Source organism: Schistocerca americana, chromosome 2, assembly GCF_021461395.2.
Source record: "Schistocerca americana isolate TAMUIC-IGC-003095 chromosome 2, iqSchAmer2.1, whole genome shotgun sequence".
Classification (NCBI taxonomy): Eukaryota; Metazoa; Arthropoda; class Insecta; order Orthoptera; family Acrididae; genus Schistocerca; species Schistocerca americana.
Window position 1 is genome coordinate 1000387380 of NC_060120.1, and position 27552 is coordinate 1000414931.

Genomic DNA, 27552 nt, shown 5'->3' on the forward strand with positions numbered 1-27552 from the left:
TAGTTCCTTTCGGGCATTCTCTCACGTCTCCACATCGACCCAACTACTACAATGGCTCATATCGGTGGTGACACCTGTTCTTCATCATGTACACTGATTAGCCAGAACATTAGGACCACCGACCTACTATCGATATAAACCCGTCAAGGCGATAGTAGCCATTACCTTGCGAGGAACGACTGCTAGTCAGACACGCCCGCGGTGCATAGAGTATCAGTGAGCGTGCTGTCCGTGTGTAGAATCGGGAAGCCTCGCGATCTTCTGAATTTGAAAGAGGGCAGATTGTGATGGTTTGGAGGCTCGGAACGAATATTTCGGAAAGTGCACCACTTTTCGGGTGTTCAAGTAGTGCAGAAGTCGTGGGGTTGGGCGGCCATTCCTCGTTACAGTTGTCGAACGTCGCACCTAGACAGACTGGTAAAACGGGACAGGCGGCGAATTGTGGCGGGGACTAACGCCACAATTTGATGCTGGCCAGAAGACGCAATGCACCGGCGGCCCACGCAGGTGCCAATGTTAACACCACGACATCGGCAAGTACGACTGAAATGGGTACGTGACCGTCGGCACTACACGCTGGTGCAGTGGCAGAGAGTAGCATACTCTTACGAATCGTGCTGATGGGACGGCGCGAATCCGTCGTCTACCAGGCGAACAACTCCTTGACGCCTGTACTGCGGGACGAAGACAAGCGTGTGGCAGCTCGCATTACGCTTTGGGGAACATTCATGTGGACACCCATGGCTCCAGTGGAGCTTGTGCAAGGCACCATGACGGCCAAGGAGTGTCGTACACTAATAGACCACATGCGCTCCTTCATTACGATCGTATTTCCCGACGGCGGTGGCATTTTTCAGCAAGATAATGCGCCGTGTCACAAGGCCAGGAGTGTGACAGAGTGGTTTGAGGAACACAGTGGCGAGTTCCAATTGATGTTTCGCCCCCCCTCCCCCCCCCCCCCCCCCCCGCTCAAAATCCCCAGATCTGAACTTGATGGAAAACATTTGGGCTGTGATTGTACATTGCGTCAGAGTTCATCGCTCCTTTTCCAGGATTTACGGTAATTAGGTGACTTGTGTGTGCCGATGTGGTACCAGCTCCCTCCAACGGCCTACTAAGGATACCTTGCTTTCATACCACGACAAGCCGGCCGATTTGGCCGTGCGGTTAAAGGCGCTACAGTCTGGAACCGCAAGACCGCTACGGTCGCAGGTTCGAATCCTGCCTCGGGCATGGATGTTTGTGATGTCCTTAGGTTAGTTAGGTTTTACTAGTTCTAAGTTCTAGGGGACTAATGACCTCAGCAGTCGAGTCCCATAGTGCTCAGAGCCATACCACGACACGTCGCTAGTGTCATCCGTGCCAAAGGTGGATTCATAGCTATTAGGTATGTGGTCAAAAGCGTTCTGGCTGATCGTTGTACAGTGCTTCAACGGGACTAGTGTACTCTGTTGTGACAAAGAGTAATATTTTGTCCGGTGAGCTTACGTGGAATGACTAGCCTCGGTATCTACGGTAATAAATCGTGAAATGACGGTTAGCGCTTAGAGGGGCCACTTAGCCACGTTCACTGCCTGCTGCTATTTGGCTTCCGTCGGCCGCCGCGGCGTTAATCACGGAAGCAGGCAGTAGCGTCGTCTCTGGAGTGTCCGGACGCGCACGCACCTGTCGTTAAACGCTGGACGCTACGCGCCGTAAAGGGGCCTTAACGCCGCCTCGGCGGCTGTTACTGCGCGCCCACACTGTACAGGGATTCCCCGGTCTCCTTCGGGCTTCCGGCGGTCCTCTTCCCGCGTCTGTCCGCAGCTGCATTCGTTCAGAGTTTATGTCTCGTGAAAAAAGAAAAAGGATAGGAAAGAAGGAAAGAAAGTCGAGAAAAGTGAGAGGGAGCGGAGAACGGAAGGTAGTGCAGAAAGGAAACAGACAGGGACAGTGATATACCGGGAGAGACTGGGCTGCGGACACGGGCCACGGGAGCGCCGAGAGAGATTTCAGCGGAGGCAAAGTCGTAAAACAGATCTCCGATACTTGGCGGCGGCAGCGGCGGCTCCGGGCCTTACCCTTTTCGTTCCCACTTTATGTCCACTAAGTCTTACGTCAGGAGGCCTCAGAAATTCATGAGCCGCTCTCGTCCAATAAATTGTGTGCTGACACTGAGCCTAAACCAATTCGATTGAGCGCCGGATGCGTCCTGCGGGACTGCGCGTACTGAAGAAACTGAAATTCATTAATTTCTCAGGATCTCGGTAGCCGAAAGGAAAATACGCTAGCTGGTTTGCAACAACTTCTGAAGAAACTACTGTGAACTTCGTATGTCGCTGTTTCAATCAGTGCGTTGAAATAATACAGACTTCTACGGATGAATGGAAGACTTACAGAGCGAGAATCATTGATCTGCATGAAAAAAAAAAATCGTCATAAATTATGAGCGGTTTGCGTTAGGACGTTCAAACTGCACGGCTGGTCGCGAGGCATGATGGGACTCAGTATGCACGTTTACGGTTGGGTTTAGTAACGATGCCCACTTTCATTTGGATGGGTTCGTCAACGAGCAAAATTGGCGCATTTGGGGGACTGAGAACCCGAATTTCGCGATCGAGTAGTCTCTTCACTCTCAGCGGGTGACTGTGTGCTGTGTAATGTCCAGTCACGGAATAATCGGTGCGATATTCCTTGATGGCACGGTGACTACCGAACGGTACACGAAGGTTTTTGAAGATTTCATCCCTATTATGCAAAGTGACCCTGATTACGATAAGATACGGTTCATGCAAGATGGAGCTCACCCCATCGAAGCAGGAGAGTGTCTGATGTCCTTGAGGAGCACTTTGGTGACCGCATTCTGGCGTGACGCCGGTTTCCTGATATTCTCGGTGGTATTAGCGACAAAAATAAATAAATAAAAATAAAAAAGAACGAAAAAAGTAAATAAACGATGTTCATTGTAACTCTACTCCATGTTCCCTACGATTTCCTTGTTTCCTGGAGGGGGACATCATTGCCAGGCCTTGGGTTGCGACCCCTGCCCACTTTGCCCCCACACATCCCTTTGGGCGCCGGGAAAATTCCATAAAAAATAAAAAAAATATCTCGGTGGTCGAGAATTTCAGGCATAACAAATTACCCTCATTCTGCCAACGGCCTTGTCGATGAGGGCAGAGGAGCGCACAGAGGTTCACGTCACTCTCTTTTCCTTGCGGTGGGAAACTACCAATAAAGGAGGAAGAATTTTCAATGACCAACGGCAACAGGATGCAGAATGCAATGTAAACCACAGCCGTAAAGACACATAACGAGTATCCACAGGGTATGTGGCCTGCAGCTGAAAAAGTGTCATGGTGATTGGCAAAAGATTCCAGAATAGTCACTCATTCCGTTTCCTAAAGGGGACTGCCAAGGGAAAAGTGACAATGAGAAAAAGATTCAATAACCAACGAAAGGATAAGGTTCTAAGAATCGGGGCACGGAATATCAGAAGCTTGAACATGGACGGGAAGCTAGAAAATCTGAAAACTGGAATGCTAAGGCTAAGTCTAGATATAGAGGGGATCAGTGGGGTGAAATGGAAAAAGACAAAGATTTCTGATCAGATGAGTACAGGGTAATATCAACGGCAGCAGAAAATCGTATAACGGGACTACGGTCCGGTATGAACAGGAAGGTTGGGCAGAGGGTGTATTACTGTGAACAGATCAGTGATAGGGTTGTTCTTATCCGAATAGGCAACAAACCAACATCGTCAACGATAATTCAGGTATACATGCCGATGTCGCAAGCTGAAAATGAAGAGATAGAGAAAGTATACGAGGATATTTAAAGGATAATACAGTACTTAAAGGGGACATGAAAATTTTATAATTATGAGATACTGGAATGGAGTTGGGAAAGGAGTAGAAGATCACAGGAGAATGTGGGCTTTGGACAAAAAATGAGAGAGGAAAAGGACTAATTGAGTTCTGTAATAGATTTCAGCTAGTAATAGTGAATACTCCGTTCAAGAATCATAAGAGGACGAGGTATACTTGGAAAAGACCGGGTGATACGGGAAGATTTCAGTTACGTTACGTCATGGTCAGACAGAGATTCCGAAATCAGATAATACATTGCAAGGTTTACACAGGATCAGATATACGTTGAGATCACAATATAGTAGTGATGAAGAGCAGGCTTAAGTTCATCAAGAGATTAGTCAGGAAAAATCAGTTCGCGAAGAAGTGGGATGCGGGAGTACTAAGGACTGGCAACATACACTTGAATTTCTCTAAGGCTACACATACCGCAAGAAGGAATAGCTCAGTAAGCAGAAAAGTTGAAAAGGAATGGATAACTCTAAAAAGGACAATCACAGAATTTGGATAGAAAACCATAAGCACAATGAAGTTAAGAGCTAAGAAACCATGGGTAACAGAAGAAATACTTCAGCTCAGCGATGAAAAGAGGACGTTAAATAATGTTCAGGGAAATTCAGGAATACAGAAATACAAGTCACTGAGCTAGGAAATAAATAGGAAGTGCAGGGAAGCTAAGACGAAAAATAAATGACTGTCGGAACGACTGGCTCAGCGTATAGGAAAGTGAATACAGCCTTCGATGAAATTAAGAGCAAGGATGGTAACATTAAGATCGCAACGGGAATTCTACTGTTAAATGCAAGGGAGGGAGCGGAAATAACACATTGAAGGCCTCTATGAATGGGAAGATTTGTCTGATGTGATAGAAGAAGAAACAGGAGTCGATTTAAAAGAGATAGGGCATCCACTATTAGAATCAGAACTTAAGACGGTTTTGAAGGACTTAAGATGAAATAAGGTGGAAGGATACGTAACATTCCATCAGAATTTCTAAAATCATTGGGGGAAGAGGCAACAAAACGACAATTCACGTTGGTGTGTGGAAGGCATGAGTCTGGCGACGTACCATCTGACTTTCGAGAAAATATCATCCACACAGTTCCGAAGACTGTAAGAGCTGACAAGTGCGAGAATTATGGCACAATCAACTTAACAGCTCATACATCAAAGTTACTTGCAAGAGTAATTTGCCGGGGAATGAAAAAGAAACTTGACAATATTTTCGATGACGATAGTTTCGGCTTTAGAAAAAGTTAAGGCGCCAGAGAGGTAATTCTGACGTTGCGGTTGATAATGGAAGCGAGACTGAAGGAAACGACCCGTCCTTAGAATTTGTCGATCTGGAAAAAGCGTTCAACAACGTAAAATGGTGCTGTGTTATTGTGGTCTTCAGTCCTGAGACTGGTTTGGTGGTGCATGATGTTCAAAATTCTGAGAAATGTAGGGGGAGGCGGATAGTATACAACATGTACAAGAACCAAGAGGGAATAATAAAAGTGGACGACCAAGTACGATGTGCTCATATTAAAAAAAAATAGTGTAAGACGAGGATGCAGTCTTTCGCCCGTATTGTTCAATCTTAACATCGAAGAATCAGCGATGGAAATAAAACAAAGGTTCAGGAGTGGAATTAAAATTCAAAGTGAAAGAATATCAGTGATACTATTCGCTGATGACATTGCTTTCCTGAGTGAAAGTGAAGAAGAAGTAGATGGTCTGTTAAATGGAATGAACAATTTAATGAGTTAATCGAAGAAAGACTAAAGTAATGAGAGGTATGAGAAATGAGAGCAGCGAGAAACTTAACATCAGCGTTGATAGTCAAAAATAGATGAAGGTAAGGAATTCTATTACTCAGGCACCAAAATACCCAAGACGGACAGAGCAAGGAGGACATCAAAAGCAGTTTTATTGTTTTATGTAATTTAAATGTCCAATCGCAAGTGTGCTGTTGTAATTGGTTTATGTTTCAGTTAGGCAGAGCGCAGTGCACCGTGGCACCGGGGCTTCACGGCCGTTGCTGCATTAGACTGGGCTCCATGTTGCTTGCCTTTTGTCTCGATCTCGATCTTAAAACGAGTATTGCTGTTCTCTTTGCTCCTGGCTCTGTCACGTCGTTAAGCTTCGCAACTCGTTCCTCCACCGCCTTGTCGGATGCACCTTTCGCACGAAATATGAATTTAAACTTGTAACATTGGGTCACTCTGTAATTAGTGCCAGATCAGACTGCTGGAGGCTCCACCTTATTAACTCTGTATTCTCTACTCCGCCATTTTTATCATATTTGTACCTTATATGCTGATTGTGAAGTTTAACTCTTATAAAGGAGGGTTTCATGTGCGTATGTTCTCAGGGAATGTTTAGATGCCGAGGCGCTGTTCGTATTCATTGTTTGTTATTTAATTAGTGCCTATCTGTACTGACATCAATCGGATTATCCCTTAGCCAGAAGCTCGCGTGCCCGGTGTCTCCATTGCCGAGCGCTCAAGTCTTAGAAGTTGTCTTATTGTTACTTGTGTGCCTTATGTTAGGCCTCAATGTTATACCTTGGAATGAATTTATATTGCAAAAGAGAAGTCATTGTGCAGGATAGCCTTGCGGGTTCTGAGTTTGGCAAGTTTTGATTGTATGAAGTATTTACATCAACAGAAATTTTCTTAATGTTTCATGCATTTGTTAGACAGATTTCAACAGGGGTTTGAGAAAATTTTTTTATTGTATTTGTTAAATTGATTGATTTTATTGTATTTAAATTGTACAAGTTAATAAACATTGTTTAACACAAGCTGTGTATACTTGGCCTTGATGCTTCCTGTCGTATTATTGGACGCAAATAGCACGTTCTAAGGATGATAGGACATCTGTTAAGAAACCAGGTATTGTCTTACGTGGTACTATAGGGAGCCGTAGAGGGGAAACAAATAATTGAAATAATTGAGAAAGCAGGGTACAAGTGCTCCTCTAAGAGAGGTTAGCACAGGAGAGGAATTCGTGGATGGCGGCATCAAACCGGTCATATGACTGACGATTCAAAAAAACTGGCGAGAGGGATGGGATATCGCTCACAGGAACTGCAATTCATTCAAGAAGGTCTTCATTTGAAATCTGAAGTCGGCTAACAAATGAATAAAGATTTTTTTCTGTGATATAATTACAAATTGACAATTTTCTGGTTTCTTCCTTTACTTGAAAACTACATACTTGTGAAATTTCATGATTCTAAGTCAAGAGGGAGTACCATTTAAGTTTTAATGGGTGAATTTGCTATTATCAAAATATGTGACATAAATGACCGTGTTTTCCGCTTGCTTCGACGTAGAAGCCTTCGTTTGTTACACCGCCAAGTGATTATAAATCTTAGTACGTGACATGAATTTTAACTTGATACGTCAACTCATTCCTGAGAAAAATGGGGCTTAACAGAGTAACGTACAGACAAACAGTCAGATAACAAAGGACAAAATCTTTTTTTCGTATGATATTATTACAAATTAACAATTTTCGGTGTGTTTCCTTTGGTTGTACTGTGAAATTGTGCTTCTTGGTAAATTTCGCGATTCTAGGTCAACGGGAAGTACTCTTTAGGTCTTGATGAGTATGTTTGCGAGTACCAAAATTTGTGGCATAAATGGCCGTAACATTTGACTACATTGACATAGAAGCTGTACTTTTTTCAATGCTAAGAGACTGTAGCCCCTTAGACGTGAAATAAATTGCAACCAGAAAAATTGAAAAATGGCTACACGTTCGTGAGAAAATTGATTTAGAACAATTGGACAGACACTCACACACACACACACACACACACACACACACACACACACACACGCGCGCGCGCGCGCGCGCGTGCGCGCCCGCTGACTGTCCTTTACCGACTGGGGAAGGGAACATTAATTAGTAGATAAACTGTTAATAATTTCAAAAGCATTCGCTATAAGTGTTACTTCACTTATTCCTCTATGAGACAAGACGGCCAATGCTTTCATGGAAAAATGTTTGCGGTTGTCTGCGGAACCATGACTGTGCCTAGGCGTACACCTCTTCGTTCGAAGCGAATCGACGGCCACGAACGGTTTTCTACAGGTCTCAGGAATATGAAAATCATGTGTGAAGAGATCGAAACTCTATAGAGGAAGTGCAAGGGCTTCCCAGAAACTTATGCGGCGCACTCGCAATAATGATTGCAGTATCTGGGCCGGCATTGTGTTCCAACAGAATGATGCCGCCTGTCGACATTCCTGGGCATTTCGACCTAATGGGGCGCTTCAACTTTTGGAAAGTGACCACGTACCGATCTGCGTTAATTGTGTCACCGTGTAAAAAAAAAAAAAAAAAAAAAAAAAAAAAAAAAGCATGGAGCAAAGGTCGGTGTGCAGGGCTTGGCTTTTTTCGGTGGCACAATAAACGGTATTTTTCGTCGTGATACCTTCCCAAGTGCTGCAGTGTTGACATTCTGTCCATCTTGTACTGTCCTGTCGAGCTGTAGGCAATCCATTGCTCACAGGTCTTCTGGAACTTCCGATGCTCTGTCATGCTGGCTTTAGCCGAACAGTGACTCATGCCCAACATGAGCCGAATGTCGTGCACCGTCTGTCATTATCTGCCGTAGCAATGACAGAAGGGGTAACGACGCGGTGAGCCTGTCCGGGCCCGCTGCTGTTTTTGAATGATATCGAGCTTCTTGGATCACTTTTTCCAAGGAAACACACGCACAGGTGTTCGCCACACACTACAGACATTTGAGCATGAGGTGAAATTCACCTCTTGACACTTCTTCCGCAGTCAAAAGTCGCGCTATACCTCGCTGTCCCTCTTCCCCGGCCTCCAAAGTGAACTCAAACACACACACGACTCACTGACATCATGTCGAGCACGACTGACACACAAATGGCAAAGCTGTGAACGTTCGTGCTGTCCCTCCATGAAACGTAATAGAGCTCGGTTCTACGGAGTGCCTCAGACATTTCGGCTCAAACTGAAACAGGTGATAGTATGTCCACAACCGACTGTATTGAGAGAGGGAACTATCTGTCGAAAACGCATATTTATCGTGTTATGGGCATACACAGCATACACCGCATAACCACAACGAAGCTTAGAGTAATAGTTCAAAGCGACAACCACGACTCAACGCATGTGTTGAACGACACATCTAGTTCTGCCGCACTGGAAAGGGAGCGGGTGATAAACCGCGCACACCCCCGACCTCCAAAGAGATGTACACAACGTACCTCACTACACGTGTGTTATGTGACGACCGCATTCATCGCATCTACGCATTAACCTATGCCGCACTTACACCATTACCTACGGTGTCAGTTGTTCATTGCTTCCGACAGTTTGTGATTTGTCAAAAAAATGGTTCAAATGGCTCTGAGCACTATGGGACTCAACTGCTGAGGTCATTAGTCCCCGAGAACTTAGAACTAGTTAAACCTAACTAACCTAAGGACATCACAAACATCCATGCCCGAGGCAGGATTCGAACCTGCGACCGTAGCGGTCTCGCGGTTCCAGACTGAAGCGCCTTTAACCGCACGGCCACTTCGGCCGGCTTGTGATTTGTCCACTGTATACGGTGCATGATACGTAGTGAAAGATGGAACGTTACTCGTCACGGAAGTTGGTAGACATGTGTTTAATGTACGGCGCGGCAGGACGTAGTGATCGTACAGAAGAACGAATGTACAGAGAACGCTTTCCCAACAGGCTTTATCATAATTGTAGAAGTGTATCTCCGTGGATACCAATGCACGAGAGACGCAGTCGTTTATGCCATAGAGAGCCCACCAAGATTCCCGCCAAAGACACATCCGAACACCAGACTTCATACAATTGGTGTTGGATATGTGGCTGACCACCCAGCAATTAGCATCCGTCAAATTAACTGTGTAACGCACACTTCGAAGGATACAGAGTGAAGAATACTGGTGGGACAGGTGTTACACCCGTATCGTAAAGAACGTGTGCAATCACTCGGACCAACAGTTTTTGAGACCGCTGTTCACTTCCGTCAATGGATTGCTCACCACAGTGCTATAGTGCCGAACTTGGTACAATTTACGAGTGTATTGTTCGTTTATGAGACCTCATTCACCCGAGACGGTGTTTGCAACAACCGCAACAGCCATGTCTGGAGTGAGAACAATCTCCGTGCCAACCACATCGGTGGCCACCAACAACGATTCTCTGTAAACGTATCGGCTGGCATTGTCCAAGGTCACCGAATAAGACTTTATTTACTCTCTTCCCGTTCGGTTAGTCCACGTTGCCTGGAGTCCTTGAGAGATTGGCTCCCACAGTTCTTGGGAACTGTACTCCTTGTTGTACGCGAAGGGATGCGGTTTCAACACGACGGTGCACCAGCCCACTTCGCTGTTAATAACCGCCAGCACCTGAACCACACGTACTCTCATCGTTGGAGTGGAAGGCCCATGGCTTATAAGGCGCTGCTCGCTCGATTCTTGAGTATAATTCATCTATCTGTGAGCAGTGTGCGGCTCGCTTTGATGCCGTTCATAGCTTGGCATCTTGTAACAGCGAGAGTGGTGTCTCGTTTTCTTAGTGTGTTCACTGGCGCCACTACGTTTGCTCACCTTGTCTGTCCGTGAGTGGCAGCAGCAGCGTTTATCGATAGCGGGTATTGTGGTACCATCTTTGGAGCGGCCTCTAGTATTCCGGGTCGTCATGTGTCGAGCGAGCTGAGTTGGGACGGGGCAGCAGTGAGGTCTGGACAGCCAGTACTCGCCCGACCGCTGGCGACACGCATGCACTGTCCGACGGAAGGATGTGGTTGCGAGAGTGCACGACCACGTCAAGGTGCCGATTCAGCGAGTTTTAGTTGAATGGACCGTGATATTAGAATACTGCAACTTTCACCTGTATGTATGTGTCAACCCATCGAAGTGACCTCATGGCAATAAGTTGTCAGTCGACGATTTATACTGGAATCCTTCCCGTGCCTGACTTGAGTTGGTCGTTCGGTCGGTCGTCGCCGCGGACGACGTGCATTTGGTCTTCCGACCGCTTCTGGCTTCTCTGTGTTTGTGCCGACTTATAATTCGTCCGTGTTGTTTCAGAGTGGCTAGTTTTAGAATTGTCAGTTGGTGGAATTGTTTTCCCGAATCCGTGTGTATCTTGTCGATTTGAATGAGCAGTTATTTCAATGCTGTCTGTGTACTGGATTTGGTAAGGAGTTGCGAACGGACATCAGTTCGGTTGGGTCGCAACATCGAGCAGGTCCGTGCAGCGCGGGGGCAAGCTGGGGCCGCTGGCGGCGTGCTGCCGCTGCCGAGTCGACGACAGGTAGCTGCGAGAGCGACGACTTCGTTGCACACCGAACCCTGGACGTTAAAGTTCAGTGAAAGTTAACTGCTAAGGCAACCCCGACTATTCTGTGATCTCGCCTTTGGTCGGCGGGTTGTTGGTGCCAAGGCCGCTGAGCCTGGCGGCAACGAGTGAAGTGTTTCGAGGTGGTGACATATTGCAGCCGTCTTTCTCTATTTGTTATTCATCACTGAATTTAGTATTAGTCTTATAGGTGAAGTTCAACCAGCGGTATTTTCTGCCTTGTGGCCGCTAACGCCCCAGTTATCTGCCCTATAGGTTAGCGTACTTTTCCGGCAGTGTACATTTCCTCGTCGTGTTGATGCTGTCCGACACGGCGTGTAGTTCGACAGCCTCGTGTATTGTACTGTGCATATCTTTTGGGAGGTCTGCCTTGGTTCTAGTGTTTCCTTCGGCCTTGGGTGTTTTCTGAAGACGTAGTGCTGTCTGTCTCTTCGCCCTTGCCTAAAAATATTCCACCTTTGTGCCGGTGATCGGACGTTAGGCGGATTGGTTAGTCGGTCGGTCGGCGCTTAAGCTGCCCCTAGTTTGATTTACCATCCTGTTACATGAGTACAACTGTTAGCTGCCTGTCTCAACTTACCTCATGTTTGAGTTACTTTGCCACTTGCTGAGAACCGCTCGTCCTGATTCCTTAGATTGTAATGTTTGTTTTAAGGATTTTTCAATTTTCTAATTATTGTTGATATGGCCTTCAGCCGAGCAATAATTTCACTTCTTTGGTGATAAGGCCTTGAGACGTGTTACTGTAAGTTCTTTTTTTAAGAAAACTTGTTTTAAAGGCAAGGGATTTATTTTAAATGTGCTATTTGGAATTGTTTTCCTGACTTCTAATTCAGGCCTTCAACCGTTTGTGATTTGAAGTTGTGTGTGGCCTTCAGCCGAGCAGTAATTTCATGTCTTTCATAATAAGGCCTTCAAGGGTGCTACAATAACTTTTTTTTAAAAGCAAACTTGTTTTTAAATCAAAGTATTTGTTGAAATGTGTGCTATTTGGAATTGTTCTTCTGACAATTCAGGCCTTCAACCGTTTGTTATTTGAAATTGTTTGTGGCCTTCAGACGAATAATAATTTCACTTCTTTTATAACAAGGCCTTCAGCCGTGTTGCAGTTTGTTTGAAAACGAAGTATTTATCTTAATATGTGTTATTTGGAATTGTTCGTCTGACTTATAATCCAGGCCTTCAGACGTTTTTTGTTTGAGGTTATTGTTGGTGGCCTTCTGCCCTAAAATTGTGGAATTTTTTCTGTGATAAGGCCTTCAGCCGTCATACAGTCAATTGTGTTTTTTTAAGAGATGGTTTAAAAATTTTAATTTATTTAAATAAAGTTTACGTATTTGTTGTGCAACCGAGAGTAACTGATTACGGCCCATATCCTGAGAAGTCAGCTCTCAATCTGGGATCCCAATCAGATATGACTGATAGAGGAGATAGAGAAGATCCAACGAACAGCGGCGCGTTTTCGTCACGGTATCGTTTAGCTGGCGAGAGAGCGGTACAGAGATGCTAAACAAATTCCACTGGCAGACGTTACAAGAGAGATTTACTACTGAAATTTCGGGACAGCACTTTTGAGGAGGAGTCAGACAACATATTACTTCCCATTACTTCTTCCCCCCATTCCCCCCACCCCCCATCCCCGCATACATGTCGCATATTGACTACGAGGAGAAAATTCGAGAAATTAGAGCCAATACAGAGGCTTACCGACAGTCATTCTTCTCATGCACTATTCGCGAGTGGAAGAGGGTTGGAGGACTATGGAAGGGTTACTTCACAGAGGAAAAAAATTGTTTCGTGAATACTTTATGCTAAAATTGTGTGGATCTCTCAGCAAAATTGATGCTTAACATTCACTTGTTGCTGCTTGTCACGGTTAACACTCCATGCACATGTTTTTCAGTTTTATTTATTTTGAGTTATGAGATTTTCCTTATCTCTCCCTGGATCGAATAATAGTGGTCGGATATTTGATTAAATATATTAAATTATTACCACAGCTGCAGGCTTTTTATAATAATTTTTTTTGTTCTTAAGTTATGTGATAATTTAGGGAGTACCAACGAAGAACGTAGTTTCTGCGGTGCTTGATGCAATCTTGAGATGCGTTAAAGTGTGTAATTACGACCTGTCGTCGTTTGGTAGCGAGATTTAATCAAAGTTCTTAGGTATTAACTTTATGAATCATCAATTTTAAAAGTGTTTCTTTCTCGTCATATAGCTCTACATTGTCTGTTATCCTGATTAATTATTGTTACAACTTCGAGGCTTCAGTGGACTGGCTATGTAGATGCCAGTGAATCAGAAGCACATCGTTAATTTTTTTGAAGTCAGAACTTTTTAATTATACCAGGTGGTGAGAGGCTTTTGTTGTTTATTCGCCATACAGATATTGTTTCATTCGTATGAAGTAAATGTTATGTGCATTTGTATTTGTGTGTGTGTGTGTGTGTGTGTGTGTGTGTGTGTGTGTGTGTGTGTGTGTGTGTGTGAGTTATGTTTGTGTGAATGTTTGCATATGTTGTCTAATTCGAAGAAGGCCATATGGCTCAAATCTTACTTGTTTAGCAGTTTTCTTGGTGTATTTCTCTGCGACGCAGTGTTTCCACTATCATTTTCATAATACTGTCATTATTCCATCCGTGACTTTCCAATCTTTAATGTACGAATTCACTGAAATGGCTTGCTGTGATACAGAAAACTCGCCACACTGGGCATATTTGTGTAATGTTATAATGCAAAGCAGACTAAAGGAAAGTCCAGACGATGCTGCATGCCAAGGATTTTTTCTGTATCTGTAAAGTGCGTATTACTAGAGATGGACGGATATAGAATGTTGAGGTATGTGACAGCGTTCTTGGAATTGCATGGCACCACCTACAGACGACTTACTAGCCTTAAAAATGCATTGCCTATACAGGGAAAGCACATATGGAGACCACATAACAAAATAACTTTTGTCAAACTTCTGTATGTATCAGGAGAACTTAATATTCGAAAGTTATACCTGTCACACGAACAATATCGACTGATTTTTGTGACTAACTGCGACGTATGTTTTGGGTACTCCATAATTGACATGCGATCAGTGTGTGACAAATCTACATCCGACTGTTCTAAATACGATTTATAGATGAACAACGAGAAATATGCAACCCAGATAAAAACTTTAAATAAGCTGAAACAATATCTATTAACTTAAAATAAACTACACAAGAGGAAAGCAGGTAAGTTGTTCGAGAATAAACGTTCGGAATGTTTGGAATTCAGAAAATACGCAGCTTAGAGAGCAATCTGTGTGGATTAGCAGTTAAATCTCCCGCTCCCTGACATTTCAACCAATAAAGCACATTAATGCAGTCAGCTATCATTTTATTAGGTCAGTATAAACGACGCAACCGTGCATTTTTTATCAAAAAGTTTTCACGGCTCGAAACAGTCAAAACATCTGAGGTTAATGTTTTGCGACAACTAAGATGGCCGACATCCAAGACAACTCCCCTTATTTTTACGTCTATGGGTGAGTCAGAAAGACATCACAGTGATGCGTCTTTGGTGGTAGCCATTATTTCCAACATCACCTCACCACATCCAATCCTATGGGTAGCCGGCCGCGGTGGCCGAGCGGTTCTAGGCGCTTCAGTCCGGAACCGCGCGACTGCTACGGTCGCAGGTTCGAATCCTGCCTCGTGCTTGGATGGGTGTGATGTCCTTAGGTTAGTTAGGTTTAAGTAGTTCTAAGTTCTAGGGGACTGATGACCTCCGATGTTAAGTCCCATAGTGCTCAGAGCCATTTGAACCATTTTTTGACCCTAAAGGTAACCAACGCTCTCGACCGTTACAGCAGATATTTGAAGCATCCTCATAGTGGCGCTACTCTGCCATGAAATTAGTTAATAGAATCGTAACGAACTGTTGAATCTATAGCTCCCAGTGCAAGCTATGTTAACATATAATTTTAATTCACCTCCTCTCGACAATCAAACTAATTGATCTGAGCCAGTAAAGAGGAAATTGCTAAGTATTTATCTTTTCAAACTCATGATAACTTACGCGCGAGCAAGCAATGCAGCGACAACATTGCCCGAAAATATTCACACTTCCCAAGTCGATCTTTATAAAATCGTATTTACAAAGCAGCATACTCTGCATCTGTGAATCTGCGCCCTCTGTGTCCTCTGACGCTCTCGTTTACTTCTCACTGAAAGTTACTGGCCACAACAATGCTACTGATAACCAAAAATCATATAGCATGCACTCAGAAACTCTATCGAGTAACAGTTCGAATATTGAAGAGTTCTGTATCAAAAATATCCAGTGTACATACACAAAGCGCGCTGCTTCACTCACGTAGATTGCATGGCCTGCAGAAATTTTGTTTGTCTTTATTTAATCGCATTTTTACGGTGTTCAAAAAAATTTTAACACCTTGTAAGCCTTCCACTCTGATTAAGATTATATAAGCATGAACTTTTCCGAGTTTTTGTTATTGTTGTTGTGTTCTTCGTTCGAGAGACTGGTTTGATTCAGCTCTCTATGCTACTCTATCCTGTGCAAGCTTCTTCATCTCCAAGTACCTACTGCAACCACGTATCTGCTTAGTGTATTCATCTCTTTCCGTGTGTATCTCTGAGCAAAAAGCGAACCTGGTACCTGGAGTCAAAAGTTTTCGTTCATCATGCCTTCTGCGCTCTTGTGGAGATATTTCCTCTTACAAATATTTCTTTATATCTAGCCGAGATGTGAAATACAAACTTTCATAAATTTAGCTTTACTTTTTTTTAATGTAATGAAATATTTCCCTGAAAATTTTCATTAAATTGCACCCGCTTAGGAGTTGTATTTCCAGAAACAGCGAAACACGATTTTTTTTTAAATTTCTAGTCGAGAAGTCAAATACCAATTGTCAAAGACATAGCCTTAAAAGTCCTTTAGTAATTATTTATTTTCAAAAAACCTTTCACCCACTACTTTATCCCGTTAGTGGCTGAATTTCCGAAAATGCTGAAACACGTATTTCTTATTTTCTGACAGAGAAACCAAATACCAATTTTCGTAGTTCTATTTTCATAATTTCTTTAATACGATATACTTCCTAAAACTCGTTCATCCACCATTTCACCCCTTAGGAGTGGAATTTCGGACAATCCATTCTTAAATAATGCCTGCAGTATAAGATCCTCACCCCGTCCAAATTTCAAGTTTCTATTCTTAGAGATATGGGCTGGGCGACGATGAGCCAGTGAATCAGTTTGACCATATTTCACCCCCTTACGGACTGAATTTCCAAATACATTAAAACATTATTTTTCATCTCCAAATGAGAAACCAAACACCAACTTTCAAAGATTATCTTTAAAAATGCTTTCACAATAAAACATTTTCATAAAAAATCTCATCCCCTATTACACTGCTTCGACAACGGCCTTGCCACAGTGGATGCAACTGTTCCTGTCAGCTCACCGAAGTTAAGCGCTGTCGGGCGTGGCCGGCGTTTGAATGGATGACCATCCGCGCCGCCATGCGCTGTTGCTATTTTTCAGCGTGCACACTGCCTCCATCCTCAGCTGAGGATGAGGCGGCGGTCGATGGTCCCATTTGTTGCCTGAAGACGGAGTGCTTTATTTCACTATTTCACCCCCTTAGGAGTTCAGTTTCCAAACCACTAAAGCACATATGTTTTTATTCGCAACTAAGAAGTCAAGTACTAGCGTTCATAGATATAGCTTTAAAAATCTTTAGTACTTAACTAATAATGATACATTTTCAAAAAAGCTTTCATATACTATTTCACCCCAATAGGGCTAAATTTACAAAAATGCTGAAACAGGTATTTCTTTATTTCTGACCGAGAAACCAAATACCAATTTTCGTAGGTCTAACTTCAAAATTGCCTTTATATCGACACTTTAAAAAAAATCCTTCATCTTCCCACCATCTTAGAGCTGGAATTTCGAAATATCTCTTTTTAAAAGGCGCCCACAATATAAGATTGACACATTCCCCGAATTTTAAGTTTCTCTCCTTAGTGGCTTACGCTTGGCGATGATGAGTTACTCAGGACTTTGTCTTTCATGTATAGAGGTGACACGTCGAATAAAAAGAGAGCTCACATCACTTTTATTGAATACCAAAAAGTAAGGCAGTAACCTTACGAAGAACTGCAGCATGCACGCAATTTTCAACCTCCTGTGCGTTAGCAATGCTTTGTTATATACGAGCAGGACAGTTGGATGCAGTAAACTGATACCTGCTCGTATAGCGTAGCGCACAGCGCGATAGCTTACGAACAGGGAGGTGAGCAGACCAGTATCAGGGATCCTGGGCTGGTAAACCAGCCAGACTGGATGTGGTTCTTAGGCGGTTTTCCACATTCTCTTAGGCAAATGCTGAACTGGCCCCAAAATTCCGCTTCAGAGACTACGATACACAACGCAGTTACAATACGATAACCCACAGTACAAAGTTTACGTTATTCACAGACAGATGGGGCACCATTCTTTCAGGTTATCTTGACAACTGTGGCGTCAGGAAGGGCAATGAAATAATTGACCAAATCCCAAAAACCAGAATCCCTTATTAGATAGAACAAAAGCTATGAAGAAGACGACGAAGCTGATGTAAACTGTAGTTGCAGACAGTGTAGTATTACTGTACTTCATATGCCTACTGATGAATAGAGCTGTCATAATACACTGCTTTGCAAGCAATAGTGTCTGGAGTTGTGGTTATTGTGCAGGACATCTAGCCAGTCTGGAGTATTTCGTTCATAGCAGTACTATTCTGAAAGTAACGTCCAATGGGTCGCGAAATGGAAACCACTGTGAAAATTAAGAATGTTTTATTCGCAACAGCTAACTACACCTTCCAACTACTTCTCTACACAGTCGCCACTCCGAATTAGGCATTTGTCGTAGCATTGTACCAACTTTCCAATACCTTCGTCATAGAATACAGCCGCGTGTGCCTTCCGCCAGTTCTCTACACTGGACTACAGCTCGATGTCTGTGCCAAAATGTTGTCTTCACTGCTAACGGTTACTGTGAGCAGAGATCAAACTCAAGGACACCCAGCTACGGGCTCTATTGTGGGTGATCAGAAACTTCTTATCCACAACACGGCAGGAGGATCTCCATTGCCCCTGGAGAGTGCAGCCGAGAATATTGTCATGAAGAAGGAAACGCAGAACAGTTATGTCGGCTGTATGATGTCAGGCGAAATTTCTTACCAGGCCATCTGGCATCTTTACGTGCTCACTGTGCGCTCAGGACTGAAAAGAGGTATGTGACGCGATCGACAGGCATACTAGAGACACTGTGCAAAACTTCATCGAATTTTCACTGTTGTTTCCATGTCGCACCCGATCAGACCTTACTTTCCGAATAGCCTTACATGAGGTATACCAAAGTGTGAAGTACACCTTAGCTGTAGCAGCGTTCTGTGTAATCTCAGTGGAAGGATGTATTTGCCAAGAGAGGGAGTAGTGGTATTCCCAGTTCCACAAGCGAAGTTAAAGTCTTCGCAGAAAATTACTCATTTCTGGGGAGTTGTTTCCGCAGTTCTTTGCACACTGGATTCCTGAGGATCAGCTCAAAGAGCTATTATCCAGTTATTTCGTGCAGAAGAGGAGCACGCTTCACAGATATACCGCAGTGTAAAAGAGGTGTACGGAAAGCAGTCTCTCCCATATTGCAAAATTTTCTGTTGGTGTCAGCGAGCATTATGAGGCAGGATGTGTAAACATCAAGGATATGCCACGCTCAGGACAGGCGCACGTTGTCACGACCATTGCCATGATTTTCGCTGTAGAGGAGCTCATAATGACGAATCATCGGATTATCACACATGCCAGGCCATTGTGCTGTCGACAAGCAAAGAAATTGTCCATCACTTAATTCAAGAGATGTTTCATTATGGCAAAGTTTGCGCACAGTGGGTAAGCAACCACGTTTCAGATAATCAGATGACGGCGAGAATGAGTGTTTGCCTGGCCCATCCGTTAAGATATTCGGAACAAGGAGCGGATTTCGTGGGATGTAGGAAAACGTGGTGTCGCCACTTCGAGCCTGCCTCCAAATGGAGTGGTGGAGTCACGGCTCCTCTCATACAAATACAGCCCACTCCACCTCGAAGGACGAAAAAGTGATGCTCAGTTTCTTTTACAACGAAGAAGGACCTGTGCTCAGCGACTGGCCACCAAGGGGTATAACAGTTAACGCTGAACGGTAATGTAACACGTTGCTGAGGCCCAAACATACCATCAAGAACAAGAGCAGGAGCATGCTCTTGAAAGTGCTAGTGCTCCCGCGGAAAACGCTATGCTACATGTGACCATAAAGGCCCTTGAGCTCCTTCAAAAACCTCGATGGTAGCTCCATGAACATCTTACAGTCCCGATACCCCCCTATGTGACTCGCATGTCTTTAGCCCCTTAAAACAATCTTTGAAAGATCAGATATTCAACGGTGACAAGGAAGCGCAGGACACCTGGATAAACACGCTTGGATCAGTGTACAAATGCCAAAAGCAATCATTTGTACTTTTTGTGTTCCACGTGAGCTGAAATTATAATATTGTTGTTAAAATTCCTTTATATACAACCATATACAACTGTAGTCTCCTTTCCATTTGGGCACACCTTATGCTTTGTGGACAATCCAAATTTCCTTTCACCATTGAACCTGCGACCAAGTTGCCAGCGCAAGTTTTCACTGTGGTCCAAGTGGCTGCAAGATTCATGGCATCAACACAACGACACCGTGTTCTGTATCCTGCCTAGTAAACTTACCTCCCATTCTGTAGGCGACCAAGAGGAGCCGTGAGGAAGGAGTAGCGTGATTACGGCTGGCCACAGAGCCCAGACTACTGTGCGTACATCAGCCCTCAGACAGAGTAGACGGTTTAGGCCATACACTTCAGACTCTGAACTGCTCGATCACCAACCAACACGTTCCAATAAGAACCACCTTCTGTCATTATTCCTTTAATCCACCAACCTGCTATACCTTATGTGATGTGAGTCACCCTTTTATCAGAACAATATGTTGGTTAAACCACTCACAAAAAGTGACCGGGTCATTTTTACATAGACAAATAGCGCAGCTAGTCGTTCTACTCCTTAACGCGTCAAATACAGTTTCAAGATGGATTATATAATCTTATTCTTCTCGCTTCACAAGTTGACGACAGGTCACAATGATGTTATTTCGGTGTTACCGGGCGAATCCAGTACTCAGTGAAGGGTTACAATCTATAATTTACTTTGACATTGAAATAACTAACTGAATAACTAATAAATGGAAAAATTAATTCTCTAGGATTGTAACAAAAAATTGTCAACATTCCAACCATTACAAAGACATATAAGAAATAATAATAGCAACAAATAAGAAGTCCGCAACGAGAAATCTATTACGTAAACCCCAACTAATATCACTTGTCAAGCAAAACAAATTCCACAAACCATCGAGCAAGCGAACAAGAACTGCAGAGCTATGGCAATGCAGAGGAGGAAAAAGTTTAAGAAAAAGACGACTAATAATCAGCCAAAAGATAAAAAAAACGCTCTCTTAAAAATTAATAAAAATACAAATGTTAGAATAAAGTACGACATGAAATCACCATCGGAGGTTAGAAGAATGAAAAGATTGCACTGATCCAACTCGAGTTACCGAAATATTAAATATGTTTTCGTAAGTGACTTGCTAGCAGTTTCATAATCTATACACGAAGCAGATAACGGCCATATCCTCATCCGTAAACTTATCCCTACTGCTGTGTATGACAGTTAACGTACAACTAACGCTGCCGGGGAAACAGATAGAGACAGAATCATGAGGTACTGAATGTAGGCTTGATGTGAAGAGTAAAGTGGACAATAAAGCTGTGAACAGCAAGTACTATGAGTGAATGAAACAAATTTGTTTTCCGAACAAGACACACGGGATGGCGCATACCGTCGGTATTTCCGATGTTGCGGGGAGGATGAAGATACTCGTATTACAGAGAATGGGGTTTAAGATACAAAATTTCATTAAAGACGTCTTCAGAAAAATATATTTATAGCGACTCTCTGTAGCTGAAAACTCAGCTGAAGACCTCATAAAGTAAAGAAGGTAGAAAACAAGAAACCACTAGAGAAGCCTTGTAATGAAAGACGATCCTGAGTACAAAGCTGGGGCTTTGTGACATAAGAAAACAAACCAGTGGCTTGTGCTTTCAATTGCATTTCCCGATAATCGTGGTTTTTTAATTCTATGTACCTCTTTCTCAGAACCGATGAAGGCTAGAATTATGAAATTTTGTATACCTATATCTATAAACACAACAAATGTTGTCTCAAGAGCAAATTTTGAAATTCTGAGTGTAAGCTGAGATATGGGGCAAAGAGTTTGGAATTTTGTTGATTTTTATATTATCCTTACAAAATTATAATTAAAAACTATTAACCCCTTGCCTACCATCAGGTCTCCGAAACCCATCAGTGATGTTTAATATCTTCCCTGTTAGTAACTATTCATTTTATATTAATGAAATTTTATGACTTTTCTTAAACTGTCAATTTTGTCACAATTTTGGAAAAAATTTTAAAAGTTTACTTGTGACTTAGTGTTAAAGTCGTGGTGTACGTTTCCTCGCAGGCCCGTGCCGTTAGAAGATTTTTTCAACAACCAGATTTCTGTCTGCATAGCTTCTGTTATGTATATTGCCATTTCTGACTCGCGCTGTTGTTCTTTCAGTGTTCCACAATGCTTCTTGTGATAAGCACATGATTATTTTGGTGCATTATTTCATAACAGTTGTTTATTCTGCAAACTGAAAATGTTACGGAGGAGAGGACTATGAGATAAGGACGTAATGGAATCGCTGGAACAGTCTTCTGATTCTGGAAACCCACCTGGTGAATATGAATCTTCTAGTGATGATGATAATGAGGTTGATATCAATGAAAACTCGGAACTACACGGAGGTGATGATCATGAAGAAACCGTTTACGAAGATGGAGAAGAGCAAACTAGTGCAAATTGTGTTGAGGCTGGCTAACTGTTTTCTCTTAACGGGAACGAAAAATGGGGTACACCTCCTCAAGCTGTAATTTCTGGTAGGCGAAGCGGAAAGGATGTACTGAAAGAAACGTGGAACCTACCAGTTATTCTATTAGAAACTGTGATAACGAAGAATCTTGTTTTATGTTGTTCTTTCATATAGCCCTCAATGACAAATTGTCTACGTGGACCAACAAGAAAGGTCGAATCGTTTACGGGGACGGGGTGGTTATAGATATGCATGAAATGAAGACGTTTCTTGGTGTTCTCATCCTGACTGGAGTTTACAAGTCACGAGATGAAGATATCAGTCAGCTCTGGAGAGCTGAGAATGGCCGACCACTGTTGAATGAATTTATGTATCGCAACCGCTTCCTTGCTATTGTGAGGGTTTAGCGCTTTGACGATGCAGCAGCCCGACGTGAACATAGGTCAAGTTACAAATTGGAACCAGAGAAGTTTTTGAGATGTGTGGAAATTACCGTTAGTAATGCCTACATTTCAGGATAATGCGTGATCGTGGATGAATAGTTGGAGACATTTCGAGGTCGCTGTCCATTTCGACAATACATCCCATAAAAACCTGGTAGGTACGGAATAAAGTCCTGGGTAATTGGTGACAATGGAACAAGCTACTGCTGCATCATGAAAGTGTATTCGGGGAACCAGGAAGAAACCAGAGCGGCTTGACTTCGGGAGAATGCGAAAACACTGTTAACTGAACTTGAAAAGTGTGGACGCTATATCATCTGAGACAATTTTTTTTAGATCCCTCGATTTAGCTCATTGTTTGTTGTCAAAAGATCTGACGTACTATCCCAAAACCAAAAGTGAACTGTCTGCCGATTTTATTAAACATAAAAGACGTCAAATATGTTCTACATTATTTGGTTTTCAAACAAGATGTGAAACTAGCTTATTACGTTCCTTAAAAAAATGGTTTCTACCCTCCTTAGCTGTTTTCGTGACCATCCAACGGTGTCATCATCACAAGTTAAAAAGTCTAAAGCTATAATGACATACAAGCCACAAACCGGGGCGTTAATACCTTGGACCAAAAGACGTGATGATATAGTGTGAAGAGAAAAACAAGGCGCTGGCCATTGATAGTCTTCTTCAATACAATCGATATAAGTGTTTGCGTACATAATTTTAATGACGCTGGTTACCGATAAAAAAATGAAACGTCGGACTTTCATCATCAATTTGACAAAGCAACTAGCAGTGGTAAGGAAGTCAATGAATTCATTAGTAGTGCCGGAACCAGAAATGGAAATGAAACCACCAGCTAAGAAAAAGAGAAGGTGTGCATATCGTGTAGATAAGAAAGACAGAAAAAATCAAATTACATATTATATGTGCACCAAACCCCTTTCTCGGAACATTCTGCTGTTGTCTGTGGACGGTGCGCAAATTTGCAGTGAGAATAAAAGCCACCAGTAACAAAATAAAAATTTGTGCTTTTTAGAATGTAAACTTTAAATAAATAAAAGTATTTTAAAAGTATGTATACCTCAAAAATCGATCACAGCATAAGTAGTCAGAGTAGTGTCAAGTTAAACAACATGGCCTGAGAGGCGAGACTGGCAGGTAACGCTATACAGATGTTCTGGTAAGCAGAGGGTTAAATACTGCTATTCGGTATATTCAAATAACTTAATGGGACAAGCTTACTATATGCAAAGAGATGAAACAGAGAACATTTTGAAAGCAGTAGTTTCTGAGGAAAAGGTACATATATTATTTCATTGAAAATTAAATTTTTAAATTCCATAAAAACACTAAATATAGAGGCAACTTAAAAATAAATTTGTTAATTTGATGTGAAGCATGACACAAAACTTCACCGTCGTATCTTTAAAATGGTGCATCTGGTGCATCTTTTAAGTAGTGTGTGTTTTCCATGAACGTCCTCCCTTAACAGGAACAGTTGCCAGGTAACGGTAGTAACGCCATGAAGTGACTCCGTTGAAAGTTGCAGCTGTAGGGATTGATCAGATATGATAACAATGTTTCTTCGCAGCTTTTACACTGCCTTCTGTCAAGGTACGTTAAAAGAACATAATACCCTTATCACATGTGTACCCATCCAAGTCGTCAAGACATTATGGAAGTACAAGTGAGCGACCGATGTCGATTTTAATGTGACGGAGGAGGGAGCTGTCAAAATGATTACTGTTTTCCTGCCGGTTAAAAAGGCACCAGGAAGTTGGCAAAGAAGACGCGCGCGTCTCTCACCATTCTCTCCCCATGTTGCAACAGGAGGGCTTCCCCGCTGCTGCCGGGAGTAAACAAACATCTCCACAAGAGACTCTTCAGAGAAACCGACAAAATATCCCGAGGCCACTGCGTTCGCAACGTAAATGCTTTGCAAAATTCCTCCGCGCGCCTCGAAAACATATAAATACACCGGCTGTCACACTTAGCCTTCCTTGCGAGAAGTCAGGATTCCTGAATTTCCCGTAGGTAATCTCCGTAAGCGAGCGACAGTTACACGGGGGCACATCTGTTTAAACTTGCTAGAATGGAGACAATGGTAAAGAGACGCAGAGGGGGAACAAACGTCAAAACAGAGCAATGCTTCACGTGTAATTAGCACTTTTCTGTGCTTGTAAAATGGGACCGCATACAACTTTTTATGTATTTCCTGTCCCTAAACATATTATAAGTTGAAGTACCCCACTGCTCCGTTATTTCGGTATTTCATGGCTAATCTCAGATACTACAGTAGGAATTTTGATACGGTTTTCACTGACAAACAGACTGACTCACAAATTGAGGTTAGCGTGTACAATTTAGTGTTCATAATAATTATGAGTGTGTGATGTACATATTGTTATCTGTTTCATATTTAATTGGCTCTTGGAGAGACATCTCTTGGGAATGGTGCGAGCTACGAGCTCCTCAGATACAAAGGTGGCGGTGTCTGACGCTAAAAGCAGTAAACAGTTGCCGCCAACTACAGGGAGCAGCGAAGCTTGGCCAGAATCTGTTTATCCATACATATTACAAAAACGGATGTACTTCTGTGTGTACGTTGCATATCACCTCCTAAACCACTTTACCGATTTCAACCAAACTTGATACACATATCCCTTACAGTCAGGTTACAATCGCTGTAGGGACAAGACCCACTTACCCATGATACTACAGGAGATACGACAACGTAAGGGATGAGACGTGTGGAAAAGCGCTTGATCATGCATGACATTTAAACTTTTGCTTCTGTACTACTGACTCTGCTCGCAACAGACAGCATCCAGATATGTTGCTTAATATACAAACAAAAATACACCATTAAACAATATACAGTTATAGAGACATGATTTTATCAACTCTCAGACGCGTAAAAAAGTATTCGGGAGGTAAGTTAGAAAGTTTATGTAGAGAAATGGTTAGGAGGAAGTTAGATATAGTGCGGATTAGTGAAGTTCGGTGGCAGGAGCAACAAGACTTCTAGTCAGGTGAATACAGTATTATAAACATAAAATCAAAAAGGGCTAATGCAGGATTGTGTTTAATAACGAACATAAAAAAATTGGAACGCGCTTAAGCTACTATGATCAGCATAATGAACGCATTGTTGTAGCCAACATAGACACGAATCTCACAGCCACCACAGCAGTACAAGTTCATATGCCAACTAGCTCCGCAAATGACAAAAAAACTGAAGAAATGTATGAAGTGATAAAAGAAAATTTAATAGTCATGGGGGACTGGAATCCGACAGTATGAAACGGAAGACAAGGATGAGATGGGAAAATAGCAGGTAGATGTGTACTGGGGGAAAGGAATGGAGGAGGAATCCGCCTGATAGAATTTTGCACAGAGCATAATTTAATCGTAGCTAACACTCGGATTGTTGTTTTTGTTGTTGTTGTGGTTTGATGCAGCTCTCCATGGCCGGCCGGGGTGGCCGTGCTGTTCCGGGCGCAACAGTCTGGAACCGAGCGACCGCTACGGTCACAGGTTCGAATCCTGCCTTGGGCATGGATGTGTGTTATGTCCTTAGGCTAGTTAGGTTTAATTAGTTCTAAGTTCTAGGCGACTGATGACCTCAGAAGTTAAGTCGCATAGTGCTCAGAGCCATTTGAACCAAGCCAGCTCTCAATGCTACTCTATCCTCTGCAAGCTTCTTCATCTCCCAGTACCTATTGCAACCTACATCCTTCTGAATCTGTTTAGTGTATTAATCTCTTTGTCTCCCTCTACGATTTTTACCCTCCATGCTGCCCTCCAATATCAAATTGGTGATCCCTTGATAGCTCAGAATATTCCCTACCAACCGATCCCTTCTTCTAGTCAAGTTCTGCCGCAAATTTCTCTTCTCTCCAATTCTATTCAATACCCAAAAATGGTTCAAATGGCTCTGAGCACTATGGGACTCAACTGCTGTGGTCATAAGTCCCCTAGAACTTAGAACTACATAAACCTAACTAACCTAAGGACATCACACACATCCACGCCCGAGGCAGGATTCGAACCTGCGACCGTAGCAGTCGCACGGTTCCGGACTGCGCGCCTAGAACCGCGAGATATTCAATACCCCCTCATTAGTTATGTTGTCTACCCATCTAATCTTCAGCATTCTTGTGTAGCACCACATTTCGAAAGCTTCTATTCTCTTCTTGTCTAAACTATTTATCGTCCACGTCTCACTTCCATACGTGGCTATACTCCATACAAATACTTTCAGAAACGACTTCCTGAGGCTTAAATCTATACCCGATGTTAACAAATTTCTCTTCTTCAGAAACGCTTTCCTTGCCATTGCCAATCCACATTTTATATCCTCTCTACTTCGACCATAATCTGTTATTTTGCTCCCCAAATAGCAAAACTTATTTATTACTTTAAGCGTCTCATTTCCTAATCTAATTCCCGCAGCATCACCGGATTTAATTCGACCTAACACTTGGATTAAGAATCGTGAAAGAAGGCTGTATACGCGAAAGAAAACTAGAGGTTCCGGAAGGTTTCAGATTGATTATATAATGGTAAGACAGACATTTCGGAAACAGATTTTAAATTGTAAGATATTTCCAGGGTCACGTTTGGACCTCTGACCACAATTTATTGGTTATGTACTGTAGATCAAAACTAAAGATACTGCAAAAAGGTAGGAATTTAAGGAGATGGGACCCGCAAAAATTGAAAGAACCAGAGGTTGTAGAATGTTTCAGAGGGAGCATTAGAGAACGATTGACAAGAACACGGGAAAGGAATTACAGTAGAAGAAGAGTGGGTAGCTTTGAGAGATGAAATAGTGAAGGCAGCGGGTAAAAAGACAAGGGCTAGTAGAAACC